Here is a 13,019-nt window from a genome sequence, read left to right as displayed (position 1 = left end):
GGTAAGCACAGGGCAGTGGAAAACTGTGACAATATTGGACTGTTATAAGTTACACTGGTGGTGAGCTTGGTGTTTGAACATTGAAAGCCAGAAAAAACTGTTTATCAACTGCTTTGTAAAAAGTGGTGTTTAGTTGATCCTTGGGTTGTGTGATATTGTTAAGCTGTAAAAAGTGGTGTTTGAATAGGTAATTTAAAAGTTAAAAAAATATAAAAAGAAAAGACAACCCAAATTAAGGAAACAAAGAAAAGCATCAAAATGGAAAAAAGAAATGAGCATGTCTGAGAAACAGAATTAAAATTGAAAATTCCAAAATTCAGAATTTAAGTCAATAAACTTACTAGGATGATTCAAGCTCCTCTATATTATCTATATATTACCTAATAAATGTTGATAAAAATGTCACATGTATAGTAAATACAATATTTTTGTTTTGATTGTATAAATTTCCATGAGGAAAGGAAGTACTGACATGACTTGAAAAATGCAAATAACTTATAGTAATTACACTATTCCTGAACTCCCTGACAAGATTTAGAAGTATATTTAGAAGCTTATTAAATTTCATACTTGCAAACAAGTTATTGTGTAAAAAGTTTTTGTGTAAAAAATCCTGCTGGAGTGCTCACTTCGGTAGCACATATACTAAACTTGGAACGATACAGAGAAGATTAGCATGGCCCCACTGCACAAGGATGACACGCAAATTCGTGAGCGTTCCCATTTAAAAAAAATTCTGCTGGACAACATTGGAATTCCAACTATATATACATATTTATACATACATACATACTATACTATGTATATATGTGTATATATACATATATATAAAGATATCTATACTAGCATCTGTTTAGATTTTCCATTCATTAGTTAGAAATTCTAGTTTACGAAAATATGTGGAGAATCAGGCATCACTATATATATATCATATATCTATTCTTTTGGGGGGTTGGGCCACACCTGGTGACACTAGGGGTTACTCTTGGCTATGCGATCAGAAATCGCTCCTGGCTTGGAGAACCAAATGGGACATTGGGGAATTGAACCAGTCTATCCTAGGTCAGCTGTTTGAAAAGCAAATGCCCTACTGCTCTGTCTCTGCTCTGGCCCTGCTCTATTTTTAACTTTAGATTTTACAATGATTAATCATACAATTTTTTTTAAAAAAATTATCTCATTCACATTTTTTATGTTTCCTCTGATGCCTCATTCCAATTTTATCTGAGGCTAATACCATCACCTAGATCATTTCCAAGTCCTTCCAAATCATGCTAACTTTCTGTAATGAGTAATAAGGAAGCACTTAATCACTATTATAGAATACTTTTTGCACTAAAAATCTATAAATGTTTTTAAATATTTAAATATATGCATGGGTATATATATATATATATATGACCCTTCACATTCAACTAATTTATAATTTTAAAATAATTCTCAGATAGTAAGTACAACTGTACAAAAGATTTTTTATGTATTTATTTATGTATTTAATGCAGTTAACATTTTTATCCTCAATGAAAAATGTAACCTTATTATATATTTTCAAGATAAAACTGAGTAGAGTTACTTTTATCATTTAATATTGGTATTTGCTCCTTTAACTCTCCCTCACATGCTTAAAATTATTGACTCATGTTCTTTTTATTTATTTATATATTTTTATTGTGACTGAATTTCATTACACAGAATTATTTACAGTACATCAAGACAATGAATGAAGGGCTTTCCCACCACCAATGTTGTCCTCCCTCCACTCCTGATCCCAGCTTGTCTCCCACATATCCCTTCATTACCCCCCCCAGAATCCTAGTGTAACTAGTCTCCATCTTACAGCTTGTTAAAGGTTGGGTATCTATTCTGTTTGGTGTTCCAGTCTGGTCATCTTTCATTTACACCACATGTTCATATGACTGGTCCTGGTATCATTCTTTTCCCCCCCTCAATTTATGAGGCTGAATGATTCAAGTTATGCTATTCTTTTAGAGATAAAGGGGTTAAGGAAAAGAGAAAAAAAATGGTATCAACTACTAAAATAGAAAGAAAAAAATCACCGAAAAATATCCACAAAAGTTAAAAAGAAAGAAAAAAAAGTGAAAGAAAAAAGAGAAGTGAGATAATATCAAAAAAACAAACAAAAAATAAAGCAAAACAAAACCAGAAAAAGTGGTGCAGTGGCAGGGCTTGGCGTTACCCCACCATTGCTCTTATCTGTTCAAATATATATACATATATTGTCTAAAAATTCATTGTCTTATTTAGCTTATTTGAGTAATTTGGTGTGGAGTTATAATTTGTTAGCTTTATTCTTTTTAGTTTATTTAAACATTTCTTTGCAGCACAATGCTACACTAGAACATTCACTTCTCAAAAAATTGTGTATATAGAAGAATAAATCTAGACCTAGCTACTCACAATATTGCTAATACTAGTCAGTAATTCTTCATTTCATTCTCAGGAAAATATGTTTGACATATAAAAATTTATATAAATAAAAGCAAAATATTAATTTTTAAAATTTATATTTACATTAAAATAAAGATTTTTTTTTTGTATTTTTGGGCTAACCCAGTGATGTTCAGGGATTATTCCTGGCTATGTGCTCAGAAATCACTTCTGCCTTGGGGAACCATATGGGATGCCAGAGATCTAACCTAGGTCCATCCTAGATTACCACATGCAAGGCAAACTCCTTATTGCTTGCACCAGTGCTCTGGCCTCTAAAAGAAAGGTTTATAAGGAGAAAGTATTAGTGATGTTTCAGAAATATTGTGGATACTAGGTCAAAGTAAAGAGAAGTCACATTTTCTTGTGGCCCTCTTATTGTGTGTGTGTGTGTGTTTGTGTGTGTGTGTGTGTTATATAACTTTCAGTATATCTAAGTATCATTTTTTTTATTCTATAAGAAGCACCCGACCATAAGAGGCACATAGTTTTTAGATGAGGAAAATCAGAAAAAAATCCTAAAGCAAATGTGTACTAAAATATTTTATAAACGCAATGCAAGATGTGGTCAGGAGATGGTGGCTGGAAACAACCAACCTGTGAGGCCAAAGTATATTTAAATATGCTGGTTCACAGCTGTTAAACACATTTAGCTAACTTCTTTTTTACATCAGAAAATAAAAATATTAAATACTATGGGCCGGGCAGTGGTGCTAAAGGTAAGGTGCCTGCCTTGCCTGCGCTAGCCTTGGAAAGACTGCGGTTCGATCCCCGGTGTCCCATATGGTCCCCCAAGCCAGGAGCAACTTCTGAGCACATAGCCAGGAGTAACCCCTGAGCATAACCGGGTGTGGCCCAAAAACCAAAAAAAAAATATATATATATATATTAAATACTTTTTCATTAATATAAAAAATAAGTCTCAGCAGCGATCACATAGTCTTAAATAAAAGCTCTATAGGTCATGAAAGTGTGTTAACCTGATTGTTCATCGTATGTGGTATGTCTATGCAATAAAAGCTCTTAAAACTGTGGATATCTATTGGTTAGACTTCTGCTCTCCTCCCCTGCACTCAGACTTCAGCTCCAGGTGGTATTTGCTCCATAAGAGAAACTGACAATTTCCCCCATTGGGGGGGGGCAGGAAGTGCGTCTTATGATAGGAAAAATACAGTATTACTTTCAGTTTATCTAAACTATAATACTATGAACCTAAGATCAAATCTGATGTTACTAGAAAAGCATCATCATGTTGATTAAAAAACTTCGCTATTTAAATAAAAATTATTTGTCAAAATTAATAACTAATTCACTAGTTGAGAAAAAGGAGAAAAACTGTACTATCAAATAATTGTTTCTACATAGATTATAATTATTCATTTGATATGTTTATTTGATATTGTATTCTTCATTACTATATTTAAATGTTCTTGTTGAAACAACTCTATTGCTATACTTATGAGTACATGTACAAAAATAATTTAAGAACATATATAAGATATTAAAACTGTGGTATCATAAAATATACACTGAGATGAAAATTATCCTAAAATTCAAATAAGATATGTTATCTTTTAGTACATAATTATAAATAGAAACAAAATCTAGTTCAATAAATATAGTTTCTAAATATGTGACTTATAACAGATAATATCTAATTTATGCAAAAGTTTTTCTTAACTAAGTAAGTATTAAGTTTACTTAATTTCTATACTTAATCCAAACTGATTCACTTTTAATATATATTTACAAGTATAATTATTTTAATGTTTTCCCTTAGGGTAACTAGAAATAATGCAATTCAATGAGAGAAAATTTGTTCTCCAAGCAAATAAATCTACTTATGTAATAAAATTAATAATATATTTTACTTTGAAATACACCAGTGGACTTATTTCCCAGTTTCCCTTTTCTTACATAATAAATGCTTTTGGCATAAATTAATATTATAACTAAATAGAAAATTTTACCGATAGTCTGTAGAGATTTTAATTGTCAATTTTCTTTTACATTTGGATGCAAGTTGGCTAATGGTGATGTTGATCTCATCTGTTGTTCAGATTACTAGATTATTGTAGTTACCATAAATATATTTTCATTTTTCATATTCTGGTTAAGATGTATTCAGGGTGATAAATTAAATCACACTTGGCATACATCAAGGCATAATTTATAAGGTCATTCAATGGCAATATTTTGGAAATCGGTATTTTAATAAATTATACTATTATGTGTTGTTATGTATTAAAACTCATACAGTGTTAACAATTTTCTTCAAGAATTTTTTACAGTGTCCATTTTAAAATAGTATTTACCTTTTTGTAACAGCTATCCAACTTAAGGAAAATGGCTTTATATTTATCTTAATATCTCACACACTAATAATATAGAAAATAAATAAAATCTTAGATGGGGGCCGGGCGGTGGCGCTGGAGGTAAGGTGCCTGCCTTGCCTGCGCTAGCCTAGGACGGACCGCGGTTCGATCCCCCGGCGTCCCATATGGTCCCCCAAGAAGCCAGGAGCAACTTCTGAGCGCATAGCCAGGAGTAACCCCTGAGCGTCACAGGGTGTGGCCCAAAAACAAAACAAAACCAAAAAAAAATCTTAGAGATTGCACCCAAATTTATTATATGCAATTGTGGAAAAATTACTAGATTTCTGTACTTGTTAATCTCTGTAATGACGAAGATATGGTTATCTAAACGAGAATAGTTTATTGATTAAAGTCAATTAATTAGAGTTTTGACTTGTATATACATTTTTTGAGAGTCCATTTGTTTAGCCATATTTTGACATCATTTTCTATTTAGAAAAAGTCAGTGACTTACTGAATACCTAGAAGAAGGGACTATATAATAGTCTAGTCAAGGGCTATTATTATCTTTGCCCACTACATTAGTAAAAATAGCAATACACTTAATGCAGTAGATTTTAATATATTGCTTTAAATTCAATAAAATAATATATATATAGATCAATATAATGTTTATATATGTAGAGGATATAAAAATAAGCAAGGTAGACATACTATATACACTTAAAATATACAAATTCAAATCTTTGACATAAAGTACATTATAATATTTGATATTAAATTAGGTAACAGATATATAAAGAAAACTAAGACAGAAAAGTGGTTAAAGGGTTATAGATCTGATGTTGATTTAGACAGAAGTGTCACTTTCTATAGGAATATTTCAGTTGATTTAAGAAAAATAAGACTCTGTGTGCAAATGGTCAAAATTTCTTGAAATAGCCAAGAACAGTGTTAAACACAACAGTGCAGAATAAGTATAGAACTAATAGGGAGACCAAGAAAACTTTCTTTTTCTTTTTCTTGTGTGTGTGTGTTTGCTTTATTTTGGGGTCCACTCCTGTGTCCAGAGTTTATAACTGGGTCTCTAAAAAGATCAGTCTTGGCTGTTTTCAGGGAATCATGAAAAAACTCTACTATATCTGTATAAGGCAAATACCCTACCGATTGATTGTACTGTCACTAGTTTCCAGAAATATTTTCTTTGCCACTGTCTTTATTACATATGAGGAAGAATTTACTCTAATGTATGCCTCAAGTAGAATTTCTGGACCATAAAACATATTCAAATATAACTATTGATATTAAAAGTTACTACACAAAAATGCTATGCCTATATGTGAATATGCTATTTTTGTTTTTGGTGTTGGGTCCATATTCAGCTGGGATCAGTGCTTACTCCTTGTTTTAATTTCAGGGATAACTACTGGAAATTTGGGGGATGCACTGGATATAAACCAGATATGCCATGTGCAGGGCAAGTATTTTACATTTTATACTAATGCTCCAATCCCATTTAATTGCTTTTATTCTCTTTCTTTATTACTAGTGTCCAGATTTAGCTTCATCTGTTTTTATATTATATTTTATATATGATTAATATGTATTATTTTATTATGTCAATATTTTGCAACAATATGTAAGACTTTAGCATAACTATTCTATGATCTTGTTAATAATGGTCTAATAGGCAACTTAGAAAGAAAAATTTATCTAAATTTTGGTGACAGTAAGAATGGGAAATATCCACTCAGGACTCTTAGTTTAAGGAGAAGGTGAGAGAAGAAAACTATATCAAAAAAGGAAGGCATAAGATGAGTAAAAGGAAGTAATAACAAGAAAGAAAGAGGTCAGGGTTTCCATTACATCAGGAATGTGGGAGAATGGGATATCTACAAATCCAAATCAAGTCCAAATCCAAAGACTCAACATACCTAAAACATGAAATCTAATTTGCAACCAACAAACGCCAAAGTTCTTTGCAAGGTGACAGGTATAAAGTGGGGGTAGGAAGGGTTGATGGGTGTGTTATGATGAAGTATGAGAACTCTGGTGATGCAATTGGTGTTGTAATATTACATGTTAAAACCCAACGATTAATAACTTTGTAAATCAATGTTCTTTAAATAAATAAAAAGAAAAAAATTGAGTGATGTGATGATATGTAAATTTTATTAGTATGCAAGGTATCTTATATATCCTTTTTTTTGGGGGGGTCACCCCTGGTCACACTGAGAGGTTATGCTCAAAAATTGCTCCTGGCAGGCTCAGGGGACCATATGGGATGTCAGGATTTGAACCACTGACCTGCATGCAAGGCAAACACCTTACCTCCATGCTATCTCTCTAGCCTCAGTATACTATTACCCTTTGTTTTCAAAATTTCAAAGCATAAATCAAAGTTGTATAGTTTTTTAAAGAGCAATTTAAATTTTGTAATTTTCTTTGATTCATTTTAAAAAACATTCCTAATTTTTAGTTTAAAAATTATTTTTCTAGTAGAAAAATAAATTAGGTGGCAATGCATATCTAGTGAATTGAGATAAATTTATGCTTCTATTAAGTGTAATATAAGTTTTTGCTAAAAATTAATGATTTTGAGGTTATAGATGACACACTTATTTTAATATATTATTAAAGCATAGGAAAGTTAGAAAAACTATCTTTTATGGATTTGCCTTGCTGGAGTACATATTTTCTCAAAATATAATACTTAGTTGAATAATTTTTCTTGAAGGAATTTGTAATCATTTAAGAAAACTCAAATCACCTGAAAAGTCAAAATATTAAAATGTACGTTGACTATGTTGTGATAAAAATGCAAATAGTTTTGTTAACTTTCTTGCATTGATTCGTATAATGAGTATAAAGTAATAAATATGATATTTATTTTAAATAATATTCATTTAAAATCCGGATAGATACAGTGGCAGAACCTGTAGGCCCTTACTGTGATTGTATGCCCATTTACCACCAGCATGGACAGGAGTTTTCTTGGTGATATACAAAAACTTTTCCAGGTTAGGCCCTTAATAAAATAATTACTATTATATTAATATTCAAATAATGTCACAATTTAAATATTTTTCATAAATACTAAATATAATTGGAAAATGTCACTGTAAAATTTACAATGATAAATTTAAATGATGATGAATTTTTGTTAGGAATGCAAAGATTTCTTCATTCCTGGACCCCTGCAGATACCAAGATCTCTAGATATAGAGGTCTAATTTTATCACCCATGATAGAGCTGAAGCCTTCCATACACCACAAAGGCACCAAGGGAAGAGTAAATGAACATGCAAGGAGTCTATAGTTATCCCCATGACAGTTTAATTCAAAGGAGGAGAAACCCTGTAGCTTTTAAGCCAAGGGAATTCCCTCTCTAATGTCCCAATATTTACTATGCCTATGCAGGAAAAAAAGAAAAGAAAAAGCACAAAATAATCTATTTTTTATTTATTTATCTATTTATTTCATTTTTGATCTCTTTGAGTTTGGATATTGAAGTTGCTGTCTCCATTTTTTTTCTTTCACTTTTTCCTTTTTGAGCTCTGTTATGTCTTCATTTCAGGACCGTGGTTATTATGTGGTGCTTGTCTTTTATTGCTGTAGTGCTCACTGGAATTTTTTGATTTTTTTTTTTATGTGAGATCTCCTTTTGTATGGTTGTGGTATTTCAATTTCTTGTTCCCTTTTCTCTCTCAAACTGAGATTGAGAGCCTGTAAAAGCACTCTGCCCATTTTTGGCTTATTTGATTTTTACCCCATTTAATGCTCTTCTTTTTTTTTTAATATAATTTTTATTTTAATTATAGTGGCTTCTTCAAACAAAACCACATAACTTGAACTATCTAGTACTGCCTCTCAAATAGAAGGGGAAAGAGTGGAGGTTATCAAGACCAAACAGTTGCATGACCACTAAGTAGTAAGCTAGACACAGAGGGGACCACCTATACTAGCAGCCTGGGGGTTGAGGGTGGGGGATATGGGATGCAAGATGGGAATGGGGTGAGGGAGGACAACTTTGGTGATGGGAATTCCCCTGACACATTGTTAATATGTACCTAAAATATTACTGTGAAAGACATGTAAGCCACTTTGGTCAAAATAAAAATTATAACAACAACAAAAAAAAGAATACAAAGATTTCATGTTGCCATATTTGTACCAGTCTATCTCCAAAGACTCTGTTCTTGAGAGATGTAAACCACATTGTGAAAAAATCATGCATGGCCATTCAGTAGAATGTGGGCAGTCTTAGGAACAGACAGCAAACCAAGCCCCTGCCCTACCAAAGCCATACATGCTCCATTCATTACCCAGAATCACCATTTTGCCTATGGCCTTGCTTCATCACTCCTGAAGACTCTCAGCAGAAATGCCAACTTGACCAAACTCCAGTAAGAGTATATCTTGACTCATATCAAAAATGTTTTTGGAGTAAGTGTGAATTTCCACATCCCACTCTTACTGTCCTGTACTTATGGAGAACTGACAGCTGTAACCACAACCTTACAAGCAACATTATCCAAAGTATTTGTTTGAATCCCTGGAATGTGTGATACTATTCATGGCGGTGCAACAACTTCATTTGTAACACTCCCATCCTCATAGGGAGATACTAGTTTATAGGTCAGTGTGTAGCTAATGTCAACCAAATGTTCAGAAACAAAGTAGAAAGGCAGACACGTTACCTCTAGCGCCACCTCACCGGCCCCGATACTTGGATTTTTTTTAAAAATGCAAATCAGATTTTAATTCAGATTTTTTTCAAGTTAATAATACTATTTTTTTGTTTTATTATTTTGGGGGAACACACCTGGTGACACTCGGGTTACTCAGAAATCGCTAGCTCTAGCCACATGGGGCTTGGGGAGACCCCATGTGGAAGGCCTTCTCCCTAACTTGGGTGCACTGGGAGCTTTGATAGGCCCCCAGCCTTCCCCTCTTTTGTTCCCTGCCTCCAGGAATTCTGGGGTGGCAGCCCAGGCGGCCAGACAAGGTTGGTGTTGGGGGGTCCCTCCTGGATGGGGTCCCAAGCTTTCCCCGCCCTTCCCCCAGCTCTAGGGTGGGAAGGGCACAGGGTGGAGGGTGGGCAGATCCTGGCTTCCGGCTCTCTATCCATCCTCTCTTGAGCTGGAGGCTAGCTCTAGCCACATGGGACTTGGGGAGACCCTATGTGGAAGGCCTTCTCCCTAACTTGGGTGCGCTGGGAGCCTTGATAGGCCTCCAGTCTTCCCCTCTTCTGCCCCCGGCCTCCAGGCCTTCTGGGGTGGCAGCCCAGGAGGCCAGAAATGGTGGGTCTTAACTTGGGGTGTGCTGAGATTTGCTCGGTTGCGCTAAGTTTGTCACGGCAATTTCTGACTAGTTTACATATGGAAAACCGGGGGACACAGGGGGATTGAACCAAGGTCCGTCCTAGGCTAAAACCAGCAAGGCAGTCCTAGGCTAAAACCACTCTACACCACTGTTCCAGCCCCAAATTTACAATATTCTGTGAATATTAGAGAATTATTTCTTAAGATGGGTATGTAATGAGAATACTAGTGATCATATGATACTCTTAATTTTGAAACACTTAACTCCAATGCTATTGGAACTAGTTCTGAGATTTTCTTGAGTTAAAGGATATACCTCATTGAAAAAAATTTTAATTCTCTATTGGTGTCAGTTTTTGTTGAGTGAGAAGAGAAGATTGCTTTTTATTAACGAATGTGGATATTTTTTTGCTGAACAAATGGTAACTTTAAACCAAGTATACTATCCAGAACTTTTCTGTGGTATTCTTTCATTTTTTCAATAGTTCTGATTTGCTTCATATCACTACACCGGTTATAAACATTATACAAGAAATTATATGAGTTTGAAAAAAATTTTAGCACAAATATGAATAACCAACACTAGATTTATAGTCTCACTAGATAATCTAAGGACTCAATTTTACCATATAAATTATTTTCACCAGATAATTTATCTTATTTCTTAATCGTTTTTTTTTGAGACCTCTATTTTGAGAACATGTCCTGATAAGTTTGATAAATCTTTCAAATTTATCTTTTCTAGGTAATCACTGTTTCTTGGTAGTGATATTAAAACAAGAATAAATAGAGATAGATTTCAAATGGTACTTCTGGGTTTGGTTATAACAATGTTGTTTGTATATGGATTAGTTGACCTTAAACATAGAACCAGATCTTTTTATATTTTTCACCTACTGTTAATGTATTTTTGAATTATTTACCAGTTTTATGTACAGCTATATATAGGGATGGCTGGTGAGATAAAGGAAAGAGAATGAGAGAGAATTATACATTCAAAAGTTGGACCAGACAGAACTTATTAGTCACTTGTAAAAAAGCAAACATAGACCCTCAGTTAACACCATGTACAAAGGTAAAATAAAAATGGATTAAAGACCTTGATAACAGACCTGATACCATCAGGTACTGACAACACATCGGTAAAACACTACATGACATTGAGACTAAAGGCATCTTCAAGGAGGAAATTGCACTTTCCAAACAAGTGGAAGCAGAGATAAACAGATGGGAATACATTAAGCTGAGAATCTTCTGCACCTCAAAAGAAATAGTGCCCAGGATACAAGAGCCACCCACTGGGTGGAAGAAACTATTCACCCAATACCCATCAGATAAGGGGCTAATGTCCAAAATATACAGGGCACTTACAGAACTTTAGAAGAAAAAAAACATCTAATCCCATCAAAAAATGGGGAGAAGAAATGAACAGACATTTTGATAAAAAAAAAGAAATACAAATGGCAAAAAGGCACATGAAAAAATGCTCCGCATCACTAATCATCAGGGAGTTGCAAATCAAAACAATGATGAGATACCATCTCACACCACAGAGATTGGCACACATCACAAAGAACGAGAACAATTAGTGCTGGTGGAGATGTGGAGAGAAAGGAACTTTTATCCACTGCTGGTGGGAATGCCATCTAGTCCAACCTCTATGAAAAGAGATATGGAGATTCCTCCAAAAACTGGAAATTGAGTTCCCATTCAACCCAGCTATTCCACCCTTAGGTATATACCCTAGGAACACAAGAATACAATACAAAAAAACCCTTCCTCACACCTATATTTATTGCAACACTATTCACAATAGCCATGCTTTGGAAACAACCAAGATGGCCTTCAACAGATGAATGGCTAAAGAAACTGTGGTACATATACAGAATGGAATGTTATGCAGCCGTCAGCGGAGATGAAGTGATGAAATTTTCCTATAATGGATGTACATGTAATCTATCATGCTGAATGAAATAAGTCAGAGGGAGAGAGAGAGAGATGCAGAATAGTCTCACTCATCTATGGGTTTTTTAGAAAAATAAAAGTCTTTTTTGCAACAATCCTGAGACAATGAGTGGAGGGCTAGAACTTTCAGCTCACTTCTTGAAGCTCACCACAAAGAGTGGTGAGTGCAGTTATAGAAGTAACTACACTGAGAACTACCATAACCATGTGAATGAATGAGGGAACTGGAAAGCCTGTCTAGAGTACAGGTGGGGGTGGGGTGGGATGGAGGGAGATTTGGGACATTGGTGGTGGGAATGTTGTACTGGTGAAGGGGGGGTGTTCTTTACATGACTGAAAACTAATTACAATCATATTTGTAATCAAGATGCTTAAATAAAGACATTAAAATAAAAAAAGAAGATTTCCAGAATACAAAAAAAAAAAAAAGTTGAGCCAGAGTTGTAGTTCAGTGGGTAGCATGTTTGCACTGAACTTGGAGGACCCTAATTTGATCTCATATGGTTTCCTGAACATTCATTTTCAGGAATAATTGCTGAATAATTCTAGAGTAATTCCTGAGCAATTTCAGAGCTAGAAGTAAAGTCCTGAGTATTGCTAAATGTGTCTAAGGACAAAACAGACAAAACTAGTACTACACCACAGAGTACTCATAGATTTTTGTACCTGAAAACCTATTGTAAACAGGTATGTAAATCATTATATCTAAATAATTTTGCCTTTATTTTTATATATTTAAAAAATCTTACCTTATTTTATTGAATACTACTTAGGATAAGCTAAATTTATTTCTCCATAGTTCTATTTATCATATGATATATAGTTTTCCTTTATTTTTGATGAGCTTTTTAATATTACATGTGAATATTCCTATGTTGTAGAATCTACTGTATATAATTTATGTTCTTTCTTTTATTTATTTATTTTTTGTTGTTTTTTGGGGCCACATGCAGTGATGCTCAGGGAT

At 33.8% G+C, this 13,019-nt stretch overlaps 1 non-coding gene across 1 annotated transcript; it reads left to right on the top strand.

The window, feature by feature from the left end:
* Window positions 1-621: 621 nt before the first annotated feature.
* LOC126017062 (U6 spliceosomal RNA) lies at window positions 622-730 on the top strand. Its single transcript, XR_007498738.1, has one exon. It is a non-coding gene; the product is annotated as a U6 spliceosomal RNA (small nuclear RNA).
* Window positions 731-13,019: the final 12,289 nt, after the last annotated feature.

Source organism: Suncus etruscus, chromosome 8, assembly GCF_024139225.1.
Source record: "Suncus etruscus isolate mSunEtr1 chromosome 8, mSunEtr1.pri.cur, whole genome shotgun sequence".
Taxonomy (NCBI): domain Eukaryota; kingdom Metazoa; phylum Chordata; class Mammalia; order Eulipotyphla; family Soricidae; genus Suncus; species Suncus etruscus.
This window is presented reverse-complemented; position numbering and strand designations above follow the sequence as displayed.